At 36.3% G+C, this 16,017-nt stretch overlaps 1 non-coding gene across 1 annotated transcript; it reads right to left on the bottom strand.

Annotated features, from left to right (window-relative positions):
• Window positions 1-14,035: 14,035 nt before the first annotated feature.
• On the bottom strand, window positions 14,036-14,138 carry LOC123232681. Its single transcript, XR_006505208.1, has one exon. It is a non-coding gene; the product is annotated as a U6 spliceosomal RNA (small nuclear RNA).
• Window positions 14,139-16,017: the final 1,879 nt, after the last annotated feature.

Below are 16,017 nucleotides of genomic sequence, written 5' to 3'. Positions count from 1 at the left end.
CATTTAGGTTATTTCTAAAATAAATTAATAAACTTTAGTGGAAATTCATGGCTTCATAAATATTCCTCTTTTTCTATTATTCTTTGTATAGGCAACTGTTAATGCTTGTTGATGTTTAAGTTCATGCCAGTTTTTAAAAACTGGCTCATTCTTACCTCTAGGATAAAGCACAAATTCCTCTGTTTGTCTTTCAAAATATTTTCACAATTTGACTCCTTCCTACTAGTCCAGGCTTGCTACACATTACTCTGCTTCACATATTCTAAACTCTAGCCTATATAGATATATTCTAAGTAGTACTAAGGACTGTATGACTATATTTTATATATATATCTAATATATATATACATAATTACACATATAAAGTTTCTCATCATGTTAGAAATAATAGAATACTTTATATACACTGGCAAAAAGAGAACTGGACTATTACTTAAAAGTGAATGAAGTGGGAAACAAAAGATCCTAATTAGATCATTTACCTAATAGAAGTAATTATTTATTAATCTCTAATCCCAGCAGACTATCAGCTCCAGAGAAACTTTCTGTTATAGCCTTTTTTTCTTATATATAATATATGACATCCAACAGGTAACTATGTTACTTGCTGTTACTGATCATTGATAGGATATGTCTTCAAATACTAAAAGTTGGTTTGCATAATAAACCCCAAGAAAATTGCAAGAAGTTTCTTCTACCTGTGTATGTCTTGGAGAGTTCAACTAAGGCCTTTCAGAGGTCAAAGTAGCTAAGGCCAAGGAACTCCTTTATTCTCTGTTCCTCTAGTCTTTTAACTTCTGGAGGTGGCAAACTTAGGACATTTGGACTTGGAAGAATCATCAATCTAACTTTTTCATCATTATTACCAAAAGAGCAATTCATGTAGTAGATTCTAAATAAATATTTGTTGAACTGAATTGTCGAATTAGCTTCAACCAATACTTGACAGTAAATTTCAGGACAAATTCATGAGTAAAGGAGTTTGGAAGGTAGCCAGTAAACCAGCACTGAAGTAATGCTACAGCACAAGTCCACTGAGTTGGACACATGTAGGGAACAGATGATCCAAATGACACAGTAGGGTCCCAGACAACTGCTGAACAGTAATGTGAAGGGGAGACAGGTTATATGCTCAAGACTTTCAGGCAAATTCCACCTGGAAAAGCAAATCTTTTCATTTCAAGATGAAGAGACTAGTTGAAGAGACTAGTGTCTAACAAATTGGTTCCAGTTGATTAAAATTGGGCTGTAGTGAGAAGATTAATATAAATTTATATCCCCTGGGACTAGCATTTTCATCTGAACAAGAATCAGGATACTTATTAGTTCACTTACCTTTCCAGATTTTGTTTTGAATGAAACACAATAAAACAGATGGACATTTTGGTGCTTAGTAATGTGCTGTCCTTTACCAAGTCATTTACTTCAATTAGTTCTAAAAGTAGACATTTTTATTCTCAAAAACAAAATTTATGAATCTTAATTCAATATTTCTAGGATCTATTATATTTTATCAGTAAGGGTACCAATCTAATGACAGAGATCACAGATAGTTCCTTTACTCTTAGAGTATTCACAAATTACTATGAATAAACAGGGGAACGAGAGAAAGAAAGAAAGAGAAAGTGCGAAAGAGGGAGAGAGATATAAACAAACAAATAAACAAACAAACAAACAAATACTTGAATGAATAATGAATGAACAAGCAAACAAACAAATAAATGATCATACTCAGGAACTAGTCTAGCCACGTTGTTCAGTCATGTCCAAATCTTCATGACATCATTTGGGGTTTCCTTGGCAAAGATACTTAAGTGGTTTGCCATCCTTCTTCAACTCATTTGACAGATGAGGAAACTGAGGCAAACAGGATTAAGTGACTTACCCAAAGTCACATAGCTAGTAAATATCTGAGGCCAGGTTTGAACTCAGGAAGATATCTTTCTGATTCCAGGCCCACAGCTCTATCCACTGTGCTACCTAGAACCCCAACCTAGTAATACACTTTTTTTTTTAAACCCTTATACTTCGGTGTATTGTCTAATAGGTGGAACATTGGTAAGGGTGGGCAATGGGGGTCAAGTGACTTGCCCAGGGTCACACAGCTGGGAAGTGGCTGAGGCCGGGTTTGAACCTAGGACCTCCTGTCTCTAGGCCCGACTCTCACTCCACTGAGCTACCCAGCTACCCCAATACACTTTTAATAATTAGTACTAGGCTCTTTAGTCCTCACAGTTAAATATCTTCTGTCTTTTCTACTCATGACTTTTCATACTGGGAAGTACCTATCAGACCGTTTTCTGCTCTGATGACATAGGCTTTGGGAAATGAAGCCCCCCTCAAAGGTTTCTCTTCTTACTTTTCTGCATTCCAGTTTTATCTATCTCTATCCTGTGACTTACATAGTAAAATAATATTGGAAGTGTTATTAAAGACAGAAATGCATAGAATTTAAGGCATTAAATAGGTAGTAAGAAGTAGATTATCCCCAAAGTCTCTTCCATTCTGATTTCTCTATCCTGTGACTTACAAATTGCAAAAATACATCAGAGTAGACCTTTAATGGACGAATCCTAAAAATAGATTTGATAGGCCTAAAAATACCAGAACAAATAGGATGTAGCATAATATATAAAAAAAAAAGGTTCCATTCTTCCATAGCTATGTGGCATTGGAAAAGTTATTTCATTTCTCTGAACCTCAGTCTCTTCACTGGTAAAAAAGGAATAATAAATACCTAAAGAAAGAGGATTAAGTCAATTGTGCTTATAGAAGCCCTTTGTTTGTTTGTTTTTAAACCCTTACCTTCTGTCTTAGAATCAATACTATATGCTGTCCTAAGGCAGAAGATCAGTAAGGGCTAGGCAATTGGGGTTAAATGAATTGCCCAAGGTCACACAGCTGGGAATTGTCTATGGTCAGATTTGAACTCAGAACCTTCTGAATGCAGGATTGACTCTTTATCCACTGAGCCACCTAGCTGGCCCCAGAACCCTTTCGAGTATGAATCTTTTTTATAATTCTTAAATTCAAACATGAGTTCATATTTTCTCTACTTTACATTAACTTAACTCTTCCTTGAGAAAGCCAGGGTGGGTTTTGCCTTTATCTCATCAAAGTAATTATTCCCTCCAATAATAGAGATAGCAACCCATTCGTGTCTGCTCATTCTTCATGACTACATTTCCTGGTATTCCTTTTGTTCTCTCTATATTACATGGACACCAATAGAGTATGTTAGTTGTCCATCATTTATCCCTCATTCTCACTGTATGACCAGTCCATCTTTTTTTTCTAGACATGACTTTTCTCTAATGAAATTCTTTAAACTGCTCCTCCTGCATAATCCATCATTTGAATGTGTCACAATCTGCTCATGCCTACCATATACCCTTTTGTTTCCCTTTGAGTGATCCTCAACTTCAATTCTCTATACTGAGTGCTATCGCATGACTTATAACATCAGATCACCAAAATAAAATTGGTTTCACAAAAATGAGTCATCCTCCATAAAATAAATGTTATATAGTGAATTTTAAAACACATTGCACATGTATTATCTCATTTGATATAAACACTTAGCATAGTACCCAGCATGTAATAGATGCTTAATAAGTATTTATTGAATGATTAATATGTATGTATGTGAATATATATGCATGTATACAAATGCAAATATTGTAAACAATTTGTATTTTTTACTGGACTTGTGATTTTATCATTATAGGGAATTTTCTGATGAGGAACTTTACCAAAACAGCTGGTCACTTTCTTTGTACCTTAGTCTTAGAGAGTTTCCTGAAGTATTGAGAAGTCATGACTTCCTTGATCAGTCATTGGACCAGGATATATCAGAGGTAGGTCTCAAGCTTTACTAACACTGAAATCTACTCTTTTACCACTAAAACACATTGTAAACTGCCCCGAAAAAAAATTTTATTATCTTTTATTGCTCATGTACACAATTTTATGTCCCCCCAACCCTGAAAAATAGAATGATACTCTTTCACCCTTTTATTGTCTGCCTTCTCTGACTGGCCCTCATCTAATTATATCTGTTTTTCATAGAAACAGAAAAGTATGACAACCACATTTCATAATATGATTCAGTTGTTTCAGTTAGCTCTGATTCTTTGTGAGTTTTTTCAGTGTTTTCTTGGCAGAAATTCTAGAATGGTTTGCCATTTCTTTCTCCAGTTTATTGGGCAGATGAGAAATTGAAGCAAAAAGATTAAGTGACTTGCCCAGGGTCACTCAGCTAATAAGTTTCTGAGGCTAGTTTTGAACTCAGGAAGATAAGTCTTCCTCACATAAAGCCCAGCATGCTATCCACTGTGCCACCTCGCTGCCCTTACATTTTATGGTAAATTGTGCTAGAAGAAATAGAGTTGAATACCAGCAATAATAGCATCTTCTCTATTATATCTAGAATGTTTCTCCCAATTTTAATAGGGAGGTATTATTTTTTATTTTTGTGTTTTCTGGCCTTCCTTTCATATCAATGACCTTGATCTTATACCCTAAGACACATCATTATCACTGCCAACACATGAAAAATTCATCTGGAATACTAATGGAATTATTCAGTCCTAGAAAAGATAACATTTCTCAAACTCTACTTTTCTGATCTTTTCTCACTCACCAAATTGTTCAGCTTTCTTCCAAAAAAATGACACCAAAAGTGTTTTTCTCCCTTGCATTGACAGCAATACTCCAGTCATTGTCTTAATTTTGTGAACTTCTAATATTCAATAGTTTCAAAATGAATTCTCTTTTCTAATGAGAAATAAAAATTATTTCTCTTTCCTAAAGGAAAAAAAAACCCTTATAATATAAAGTCACCTCAGGACTACCAAAATCTACAAAGTCTTTTCCCCTTTAATTATAGCACTAAAATGCAAAGGTGAGAAGGTGATAGAACAGAATTTCCATAACCCAGACCCAAGGACAGTCAATAAAGGGAAATGGTGGGAAAAACAACTCCCTCTAAGCAACCTTGCATTCAACTGCCTTTTTGTTGACTCTTTTATCTTCTAGAGAAGATAAGGGATAAAATCAGAATTCTCACAGATCATGAAAGTTATATAACCAATACAATTCAAATGACCAAGAAGATTTTCCCCTTTTTTATTTAATTTCATAAATATTTATTCTCTTCTCCTTTCCTTTATCCCATTGTACAATTTTTTTAAAAAGAGAAAGAAAAGAAATCCTCATAACAAATATAAATAACCCAGCAAAATGCATTCCTATATTAATCATGACCAAAAATGTCTCCTTCTGCATGTTATTTCCATCCCCTTTCTGGAGGAGGTAGGTGGCCCGATTCATCTTCAAGTTGCCTGGATTGATGGCCTATGATTGGCTTCATCAGAGCTCTAAGGTCTTTTTCAAAGTTGTCTTTCTTTGTGATGTTGCAATTATTCTCCAGGTTCCCCAAAGGAAATGTTAAAGCAACAAGTCAATCAGGATCCAAAGAAAGAGAAAAGACAGCCTCTGCTCCGAAGAAGCTCACAGTCTAATGAGGGAGAAAACATGTACAAACCAGATATTTCCAGGATATATTAGCAGTAGTCTCAAAGGAAATGCATTAAGATTAAGAACTGGAGAAAGACTTCTTGCAGCTGAACATGAAGGAAGCCAGAGAAACCAGGAGGTGGAGATAAAGAGGAAGAGAGTTCCAGGAATGGAAGACAGCCAGTGAAAATAATCTGAGCTGGGACTGTTATGTTCAAGGAACAGCAAGGAGGCCAGTAGCCCAGGTGTAGGAACAATCTAACAATCAGTCTACAAGTATTTATTGAACTTGTTACATGTATTCAGCACTTTACTAAATTCTATGAGGAATACAAAAGTTTAAGGCATTGGTCCCTGAACTCAAGGAATTTACAATTTCACTCAACCCTAGTTGTGGACTCAAAACACTCAAGGTTCCCATGAGCATCATCAGCATTGGCCTATAAGATAAAACCCACTTTTAATTCTGAGCCAATACTTGAAGCTGAGAGCCCTGATCTCTACATATACTCTAGATGCTCAGGATGAAGTCAGGAGAGAGTGGGGTGAAAGCTTTTGAGGGGAGAGAAGTATAGGCCTCCTTTCCCTTTTTCAGAGTACTAAAAAAATGAGATAGAATAGACAGAAAAGGTCAGACAAGGACAACCTAAGGGAAATGCTAAGGAAATGCTAGGGAAGTTAGGCATTAACTATTGTTTGCCAGAGGTGTCAGGGCACTAAGAAAAAAAAGGAATTTTGAAGTGTGAAACATTCTGATATAGTGGAAAGATTACTAGACTTTGAACACAGAATGTAAGTTCTATGAGTAAAGGAATTATTTTTTTCCTTTCGGTCTCCATCACCTAGTATGATTAAATACACATAGTAGGTACTTAACATTGATCACTGAATTAAATCGGAACACAAATTCAAGTTCTCATTTTGCAGATTGTAACCACAATCACTACATCAAATCTCAAGTTCAAATCTGGCCTCTAACACTTACTGTGTGACCCTGGGCAAGTCACTTAATCCTGTTTGCCTCCACTTCCTCATCTGTCAAATGAAATAGAAAACCACTCCATTATCTTTGCAAGAAAACCCCAAATAGGGTCACGAAGAATTGGACATGACTGAAATGACTCAGCAATAATAAATGGCCATCACTCTCCTCTCTAAACCAGTTTTCTCAGCTATAAAAAAGGAGGTAAAAACATTTCTTCTACTTCTTCACAAGGTTGTGTGAAAAAAATTCTTTATAAACAAGAAAGGGCTATATAAAAGTAAATTATTATGAAAGTTTTAAATTCCTTAGAAGTAGAGCTTACATATTATCCTTCTTTGACCAATTAACAATCATTTCTTAAGTGCCTACTATGTGCCAGGCACTAGGGATATGAAACTAAATTGAAAGTAGACCACCTCAAGTATGGTTCAAATCTGGGCTCAGTCACCAAAAAACTGTGTGATTCTGGGTAAGTCATTTAACTCTGTTAGTCTTAGTTTCCCCATCTGTTAAATAGCTGGCAAACGACTACAGCATCTTTGCTATGAAAACATCTAAAAGTGGTCCCAAAGAGTTGTACATGACTGAAATGACTGAACAACAACCACATGATTCCTAAGTTCCTTTCCACCTCTAGAATCCCCCACACCATAGTTTTGCACAGAGCTTGTTCTGATGGTGAATGCATGTGCATGCACTTAAAGTGAAGGAGAACGCTAATATTTTGTTATTAGCACTACTTATCTCTGACAGCTGCTATTTACCTTGCCTCTGCCAGATGATGAAACCCAGGCAAGCTGATATAAATGTGTAGCATTTCCTGCTTCTTGCAAACTGCCCAGGAAGGCAAACACTGCCTATTTCTGCTTAAAATACAATTAGCTTACATTCCCTCCTTAAGTTACAGTTCTGCAATTCATCAAGTCTTTGTGTAATCTCAAATGGGATCAAAATTGAAAAAAGAATTGGGGCTAATAGAAATAATTAGATCTTAAATATTACCTTTAAGAAAAAAACATAGTAACTAAAAGTAAAACTTTTCTGTATTTATTCTAAATATAGATTTAGACATTGAAGTATTTCTTTTGCTCTGGGCTTCCTGAAAGTGTATGTTGAATATTGATTGAGTACTAACGTCATCCACAGCAGCTGGGGCACAATAGAAAAATACTTTGGCTTCAGAATCAGAAAACTTGGGTTTGAATCTCAGCCCCATAAACTGTGTGGCTTTGGACAAGCTCGTCTTCTCTGAGCTTCCAGTTTACATCTCTGACAAATGGGAATACTAAGGCTAATGCTTCCCACAACTATGTGAGAGAGATATTGTAAGGATCAATCATAGTATTTTATGTCAAGTGCTTTGTCAACTGAAAAGCATTCTATAAATACCAGCTGTTATTGCAATTAGATATTCACATCATCTATTAGTATCATATAATCTCTCTTAAGTGTGGGATTGGATGTGAGCTATAAAAATAGTATAGACAAAATTATAGGGGAAAAGGAACGTATTTCAGCACACGATGTGAAATAAATTTTTCAAAGTTCCTAGAGAAAGAAACAAAGAAATATCCCAGATTTTTAAATACAAACTCCCCAAATTTAATGTGTCAAAATTTTGAGACTTATTTTGAAAAAAAATAATTTGATAAAATAGAATTATTTTTAACAATATTTCTAAACATTTACCCCCTAAGCTGTTATTGCTTTATTAATGAAGCCTAGCAATATGATGGCTTACATATGTATGACAGGTTTGGGAGGTTCATTAATTAAGAAGTATAAATATTGGCAGGGATTTTTTTTCAAATATTCCTTCTCAACACCTTCCTAACAATATATAATTAAAAATCCAGGAGTTCTGGAGTGATTATATGCAATTTTCTACTCTGTCTAGTTCAACCAGAATGCCTCGTTTTCTTCACTTATATAAAATGTTCATGAATGTAAACAGAGAATATGCTGGATTTTTAAATCGAGATTAAAAGGATGCAACAAAGCAAACTGGGGCCAAGATGAATAATGGAAGTCTGTCAACTAATATGGATGTTAGGACATTTTAGTATGTGGCCACCTTTTGATGTTTATGAGGTTAGTGATTTCAATTGCATTGCTAGTGATTTTCCTATGAAGTTTAACTAGCAGTGGGGAACAAAAGGTTTTCTGCCTCCATTTATATACATATATGAAAGTTGTCCAAGAACTTGCCTTGCCCATGGCTGATTAGAGTTTTCTGAAAAGAGATAGAATGAGCTGAAAGAGATATCTGACTTCTCACGTCATTCAAAAAGATTCATGGGCCAAATTTTTTCAAAAGTTAAAACTCAATAGACTAAAACCAAAAACCATGTGAATATATAAAGTTCTAGATTGGACTCATCCAACATGAAAAAACAAAAATCTTTAAATTATGGAGAAATGAGAAACCAAGAGGTCAAATGAACTGTATTTTCAAGTACTAGTTGTCATCTTCAGTATTTGAAATGTTCCATATGAATGTTATTCATGGTAATGAACAAGAAGAGAACTATTACCCAAGTTTATTTTCCAGAAAACCTGTCAAGTTTTCACCTCAGCGTTATAGTTTCTAGGCACTTTTGTATTCTAAATTTCTGAAAGCATCTTTGCCATCAACTTATCATGAACACATTTTCTCAGGGGATTTTGAATATCTCTCTTGAGGAGAAATGACAGGAAGTAGAAAGATGTGAAACTCAAGACTTGTTAGCAGTAGGTTTCAGGATCTAATGTGGAGAAGTTTTAGGCTTGAAGTTACTAATTAAAAAGGAGGTATGGAGATTATACAAAAACTTTAACGACTCCTTTGCATCTCTACTCCCTCTGAATAGGCAGCTAAGTGACACAGCAGGTAGAGCACTGAGCCTGGAGACAGGAATACCTGAAGTTAATCCAGTAGTAGACACATATTAGTCATGTGACCCTGGATAAGTCATGTAACCTCAGTTTCCTCAACTGTAAAGTGAGGATAATAATAGCACCTACATTATAGACTTGTTATGAGGCTCAAAGAAGATAATATATGTAAAAATGCTTAGCACAGACCCTAGAACATAATAGACCCAATATAAATGATTATTTCTTTCTTCCCCATCTCTTATCACAGATGGATAACTATAGTCAATAAAAGCCATACATAATCATGATACTGAGGATCCAAGTGTTTTATTTTCCTATTAAAATAACCTCTGGAAGTGAGTTGGGGAGTTCAGATTTTGTACTTATTAACCATTTTTATAGCTCATGTGTTACAGAACATTTTGAAAATTAGTGACCCTGATAGTCTTCCTAACCTCTGTTTTCCTTTACAAAGTAGCTTATTTAAAAATGTATGAATGATACATGTAAAACCCAGTGGAATTGTGCATTGGCTAAGGTGGGTTAGGAAGGTTTGGGGGAGAGGGAAAGAACATGAAATATGTAACTATGGGAAAATATTCAAAATCAAAATAAAATAAAACAAAATAAATAAAAATATATTAAATCATGTTGCATAGCTTTTGTTTTTCTCATTCATTCTTATGTAGTTGGTCACCACAAAAATTTATTTTTTTCTTCTTAGAAAAGCTGACAAGAACCAATGAGTTTTTTCCTTTTATTCTATTTTTTAAAATGTATTTTTAAACCCTAATTTTCCATCTGAAAAACAATACCATGTATTGGTTCCAAGGTGGAAGAGCCAAATGGACTAAGTAATAAGGGTTAAGTGACTTGCCCAAGATCACACAGTTAGGAAATGCCTGAGGCAAGATTTGAACCTCTTGACTCTAGACCTGGCTCTCAATCCATGGAGCCACCCAGCTGCCCCTGAAGTTTTATTTTCATTAAGCACTAGCTAGGCTAGGAAGGGTTAGAATAGGAAAAGATAGGATTGGATCAGATAGGATAGGGTAGGATAGGATAGTTAGCAAAAGTTGGGATGTGATAATTAGAAAATAGGATGCATTAGAATTGGATAGTATAGGATGGGATAGTATAAGATAGTATGGCATGACATGGGAGAGCATAGAATGATATGTCATGACATGGGATGGCATGGGATAGTAGTATATAGCATGTGATACAATAAAATAGGAAGTGTGAAAAAAACTGAGTATTTGTTAGATCCCTCCAAGCAACCATTGAGAAAAAATGATGAAGAGGGTAAATCTGGACAACTAGCAATGGTGTCAATCCTCATTACCTTATCACCCAGTGTGATTGGAAGCAGAAACAAAAGCCAGGATCCTTTTATAATCTTGGGAATTGAAAAGGCTTCAAAGGAGAAAAAGCACAACTGTCCTAGGGGAAGATAAAGAGATACAGCCCTTTAACAAAAACACTGTGTCAACACAAAAAAACACAGGTCAGTGTGCCTGCTCCCATGATTTGCAGGTTTTTTTTAAAGGTTTGGAAATTTTGAAATAAAAAATATAATAAGCAAAAAAAAAAAAAACAGTAGGACCACATGAAACTTATCCTCCATTTATATCTTTTGCCAAACATAAAGGTGAAAATAATAACCTTCAAAAAAAAACCTGAAATAGTTGTCTTTGATGAGACAGGAGACAACATTCTATTTCTTGAAGATATGTTCTTTGAACTTTTTTTAATATTGGGATTTTTTTGTTTTAAGATATCAAAGATCCCTGTATAATGCTGGTTACACTATTAAAATCAGTTCAATGAGAAAATACATAAAAATAATGACAATCTTTGGTATGATTATACATTCTACTCTGAATATACACTACTAAACCCTTAGATTGCTGGCAACCCACTTTTTTATAGCCTCTCAAATTAAAATAGTTTGTTTTCTGAAACCTTCCCTAATCCATAAGGAAAATAAGTGCTCCTCTTACAAATTCAGGATGCAGAATCTTTATAAGGTAGTGCTATTGTATGTGAATCCTCATAGGAAGTTGGGTTATTACTTGGTTAAGGCTTTGAAAAATGAAACAGAAATAATTTTGTCCATTGCCATGAGATAACTTCCGAGTTCCCTTCTGTGTGAATTAACTATTTAGGAGGATCCCCAATCCCAGAAGACTCGCCTAATGGGCTGTCACAGAGTCATGTGTTTTAATTTGCCAGCTTGGCAGGCAAGATTCCCGACCATCAGAAGTCAAGGGATATGACAAGGGTAGGGGCCAAAGTGAAACCCTGGACAATTAGAAAATCTTAGGGGAAGGGTTTAGACAAGTTATGGCAAACCTATGGCATGGGTGCCAAAGATGGCATACAGAACTCTCTAGAGTTTCTTACTAGAAAGGCAGAGAGACTCAGGTAGAGCTGTTCCTTTCCCCTCACTTCAATAGTGCCTGATGACATTTTTTCACATGACCAGCCCCTCTGCCAGCAGCCCAATGGGAGCACATGGGGATGGTGGGGGGGTAAGGTGGATAGTTCACAGGTAGCAGAGCTGGAGGAGAGCAGAGTGCCTGAGCCACTCCCTCCCCCCTCTCTACACTTGCTAAGGACATTTCTCACTTTGCCAACCATTCCACCTAGCAATCCAATAGAAGTGCTTCCTCCCTACCCAATGTGGGCTAAAGGAGGATGAGAGAGGACACACCTGGCACTCAGGGGTGAGGAGGGGGACAGCACACAGTCTCTGGGGTAGGTAGGCACAACACTTGGTCTGGGAGACGAGGTCAGGGCAGGGCCCAACACTTTATCTCTAAAAGGTTCACCATCACTGGTTTAGACTGAGCTTAAAAAGCCAGTGCATAAACTGGAGGAACTCTCTGCCATTTGGGGGGGAAGGGGTTGTGGAAGAAGATCTCTTGCTGGAGAGCAGTCCTGGCTTTTATCTATATAAGCCATCTCTGGTAAGAGGGACCTCAATATAGCACTGGTCTACTTCTGGAGACCAGGCCAGGCTGGGAATCCAGAAACTGGGGCTCTCTTCTTTGGCACTAGTCCCTTTGTGAACTCAAGTCTGCTCCTTGCGGTCACTTGTGAAATGAATCAGGGCTCATTGGGAATCTAGGTCCTGTTGAAGCTGAAGCAATGTGGTGGCAACTGGAAACTTTGCATACTTAGGCTAGTAACTTTATTTTTCTCTTTCTTTCTCTTCACTAATAAATATTTATGAATTTGGTCTCCAAGATTAATTTTTACTTATTATACTTCCCTGGCCCTTATGTATGTTGTCTCTACCTATTAAGTTTCTTGAGGTAAGAAAATGCCTCAATTTTACATATGTATCCCCAGGGTCTGACACATAGTAAATACTTGAATGATTTTCCATTGATTAATATAATAGTAATGATCACTTAGAAGTGTTGTAAATTTAGTGAGTGTTGGGATATTCACTCCTATATTATCTAAGGAATGAGTAGGGGGTCAGGAAAGGACACAACTAACCAGGTTATGCCAAGTTGTTATTGCTCAGTTATTTTCATCAGGTCTGACTTTTGGTAAGCCCATTTGGAAGTTTTCTTGGCAAGACACCAGAGTGGTTTGCCATTTCCTTCTCCCACTCATTTTACAGATAGGAAACTGAGGCAAACAGGGCTATGAGATTTGCTTAGGGTCACATAGCCAGTAAGTGCCTGAGGTCAGCTTTGAACTCATGAAAACGAATCTTCCTGATTCCAAGCCTAGTGTTTTATCCACTGCACCACTTTGCTGCTCCCAGTTGTGCCAAGACACAAGTGGTATTCCTGAAATTTCTGCCTCTCTAAGGAAAAGACAAACTATTTCAGAGTATTAACTGTTATAAACAGGATACAAGGAATGGATGAACAATGCCCTATGCAAGAACTCATCAGAAGCTCCTTGTAAGTAGGAATGGTTTCATTCTTGGTCTTTTTATCTCCATCATTTGGCACAGTACCTGACAGAATAGCTATTTAATAAATATTAATTGATTGCTGGATTGATTAGAGGAGTTCTTTGAGCTTACATGAAGGTGAGCCTTTATTGGGGAACACTGATGATCACTTTCTATGGGGTGAAGTGGCGCAGATATACCATTATAACTCATTCTTAACTGTGCAGATGAACTGAGAATGAATTCCTTGGCTCTGACGATCCCGAAGGAGTCACTACATTGTGTAGGGTCTATAAACAAAAGAGGATAGGCTTCAAAGTCAGTCTTCTCACCTTTTTTCACTTTTGTTTGAAAGATCCTGAAAGAATAGAACTAAAAATAGACCTCTAGCACAGGGATGTTTCCCTGCCAGAAGACTAAAATGACTGTCTGAGGGGGAAGGGAAGAAGGAGGAAGGAAAGCATATAAGAGTTGCATTTAGTCACATTCATGTGTCCTAAAAGGAGAGTTTCTGGATCCTAAGTTTCTAGCTCTGGCCTTGATAAACCATGTGAAACCAAAAAGTCATAGATGAATGATGGAAATTGTTGACACCCTCCCACCACCAGTACCCCTACACATAAATGCTATATCTGCAAAAGTCTCAAAAGTTCCTGGACCTCAGCATCCTGGAGAGAGGACAGGGGATTTCCTAGCTAGCATGATGCCAGAATCCAATCTTCTAGGGAGAGAGGGAAATTCTTTTATTTATTTATTTTTTTAATATGAAATGCTTCACAAATTTGCATATTATCCTTGTGCAGGGCCTATGCTAATCTTCTCTGTATCATTCCAATTTTAGTAAACATGCTGCCAAAGCAAGCAAGAGAAAGAGAAATTCTTAAGTAGCATTCACACCTCTAAAGCAACCCCTAGTTGAAGAATTCCAGAATCTGAGAATCCTAGGAACTTTCTAGCTCTTAGAGAGCTCTTCAATCTCCATTTAAGGAGAGTAGACTAAAGAGTTATCTCCTCTAGCATCTCATTTCTCACCCTTCTGCACTCTTAAAATTTCTTTGGAATTTTCCAATATGACCTGGTGCTAGGGATCCCCTCTTCCTTTTCAATTTTCTTTTGTATGCTAACTTTCCCCATTAAATTATAAGCCCATTTAGGGAAAGGGCTGTATTTTTTAAATTTGCTTCCCTAGCATTTAGCACATTGTCTGGACCATACTAGGTTCTTAATTAAATGCTTTTTGACTGTAAACTGTTGAAGAGACCCTGTATCCTGCCACAGCTAGAGCAACAATAAAGGACAAAAGCTACAACATGGGGAACAAAATATGTAGATTGCGTCATTTTCTATTACTGAGTTATTTAGATGCTACAGGTCTGATAAGAAGTTGCTTCTCTTGTAATGCAAAGCCCATCTTACTTCTGTAATTTCCATCTAGAAAACTTGAAGGGAGACTTCCTAAACTTTGTGCTGATTCTAAACCCCAGCCTTTGAAGGGTTTAGCAAACCATGGTCTGAGAGCCAAATCTGGCAGAAGTTTGCAGATGCAGAAAGAAGGGCACTTAATGGACAGTAATAGCCTCAGAGTTCCATTTCTGACATAGCATAAATTAAGAAGGCTTTGGAGAAACCCATAAAATCTGTACCTTGAAAGGACATGGGTGCAGTGGGGAGGTTCATCTAGCACTGTGCTGTCAAAGTCAAATAAGAATGGATCCCTACAGGTTACATATTGCTTTAGAAAACAAAAAAAAAATAATATTATGTATATTGTATTGTATTTCCCCTTACTTTCTTAAGCATTTTCCAATTACATTTTAATCTGATCCTTGTCACATAAGAGAGTTTTGGCAGGAAAGGTAAGCCACAAGTTTGACACCTCTGATCTAGGATATCTTTTGTCTTCAACTTCTCAGGTAGAGCTTGATTGGTTGCCTACTAACTCTGAATCCTTTTCACCTGGAGAGGTGGGAAGGGATCTTTTTAAATATATGTTTATGTCTGCATGTGTATATGTATAACACAAGTATATATGTGTGTATCTTATTCTTGTTGTTTATTGTTTCTTTTTTAAAAAACTTGTTTTAGACATTTGAGAAGGACCCCTCTAGTCAAGCTTCACTTGAAACCATTTAATCCAATTCATATCTGAACAACATCCCTTCTACATTCTCTCCATGAGATAATCATCAGACTGTGCTTGATGATGTCTTGTGACATGAGACCTACTGCCTCTCAAAGCAGCCCATTCCACTTTAGGATATCTCTAATTATAAGGAAATGTTTCCTTATAGAGTCAAAATTTCTACCTTTATGCAATTTCCATTTATTTTTTAAACCCTTATCTTCCACCTTAGAATCAATTCCAAGTTTTAAGATGGAAGAGCAGTAAGGGCTAGGCAATGGGGGTTAATGACTTGCCCAGGATCACACAGCTAGGAAGTATCTGAGGCCAGATTGCAATTTCCATTTATACAAGTCACTGTAGAATCTTTAAAATACTCCTAATATTATACAGAAATATTTAGAAATCTAAGTTTTTAATAGACATCAAATAATTAAAATCTCAAAGGAAAATATACAGCTCAATATCTGTTTCAATTTTACTCTGTTCTTCAATCTTCTTATTGATACACTAAACATTATTTTGTCTTTTATGTCCTGGGGTTCCTGACTTGTCTAATAAAACTCTAAAGCACAGTGTGCTTGCGAAATTTATTTAGCTAAGGGGCAATCTCTGCAT

The sequence above is a fragment of the Gracilinanus agilis genome, chromosome 1 (assembly GCF_016433145.1).
Source record: "Gracilinanus agilis isolate LMUSP501 chromosome 1, AgileGrace, whole genome shotgun sequence".
NCBI classification, from domain to species: Eukaryota; Metazoa; Chordata; class Mammalia; order Didelphimorphia; family Didelphidae; genus Gracilinanus; species Gracilinanus agilis.
Note: the sequence above shows the minus strand (reverse complement) of the source record. Positions and strands in the feature narration are given on the sequence as shown.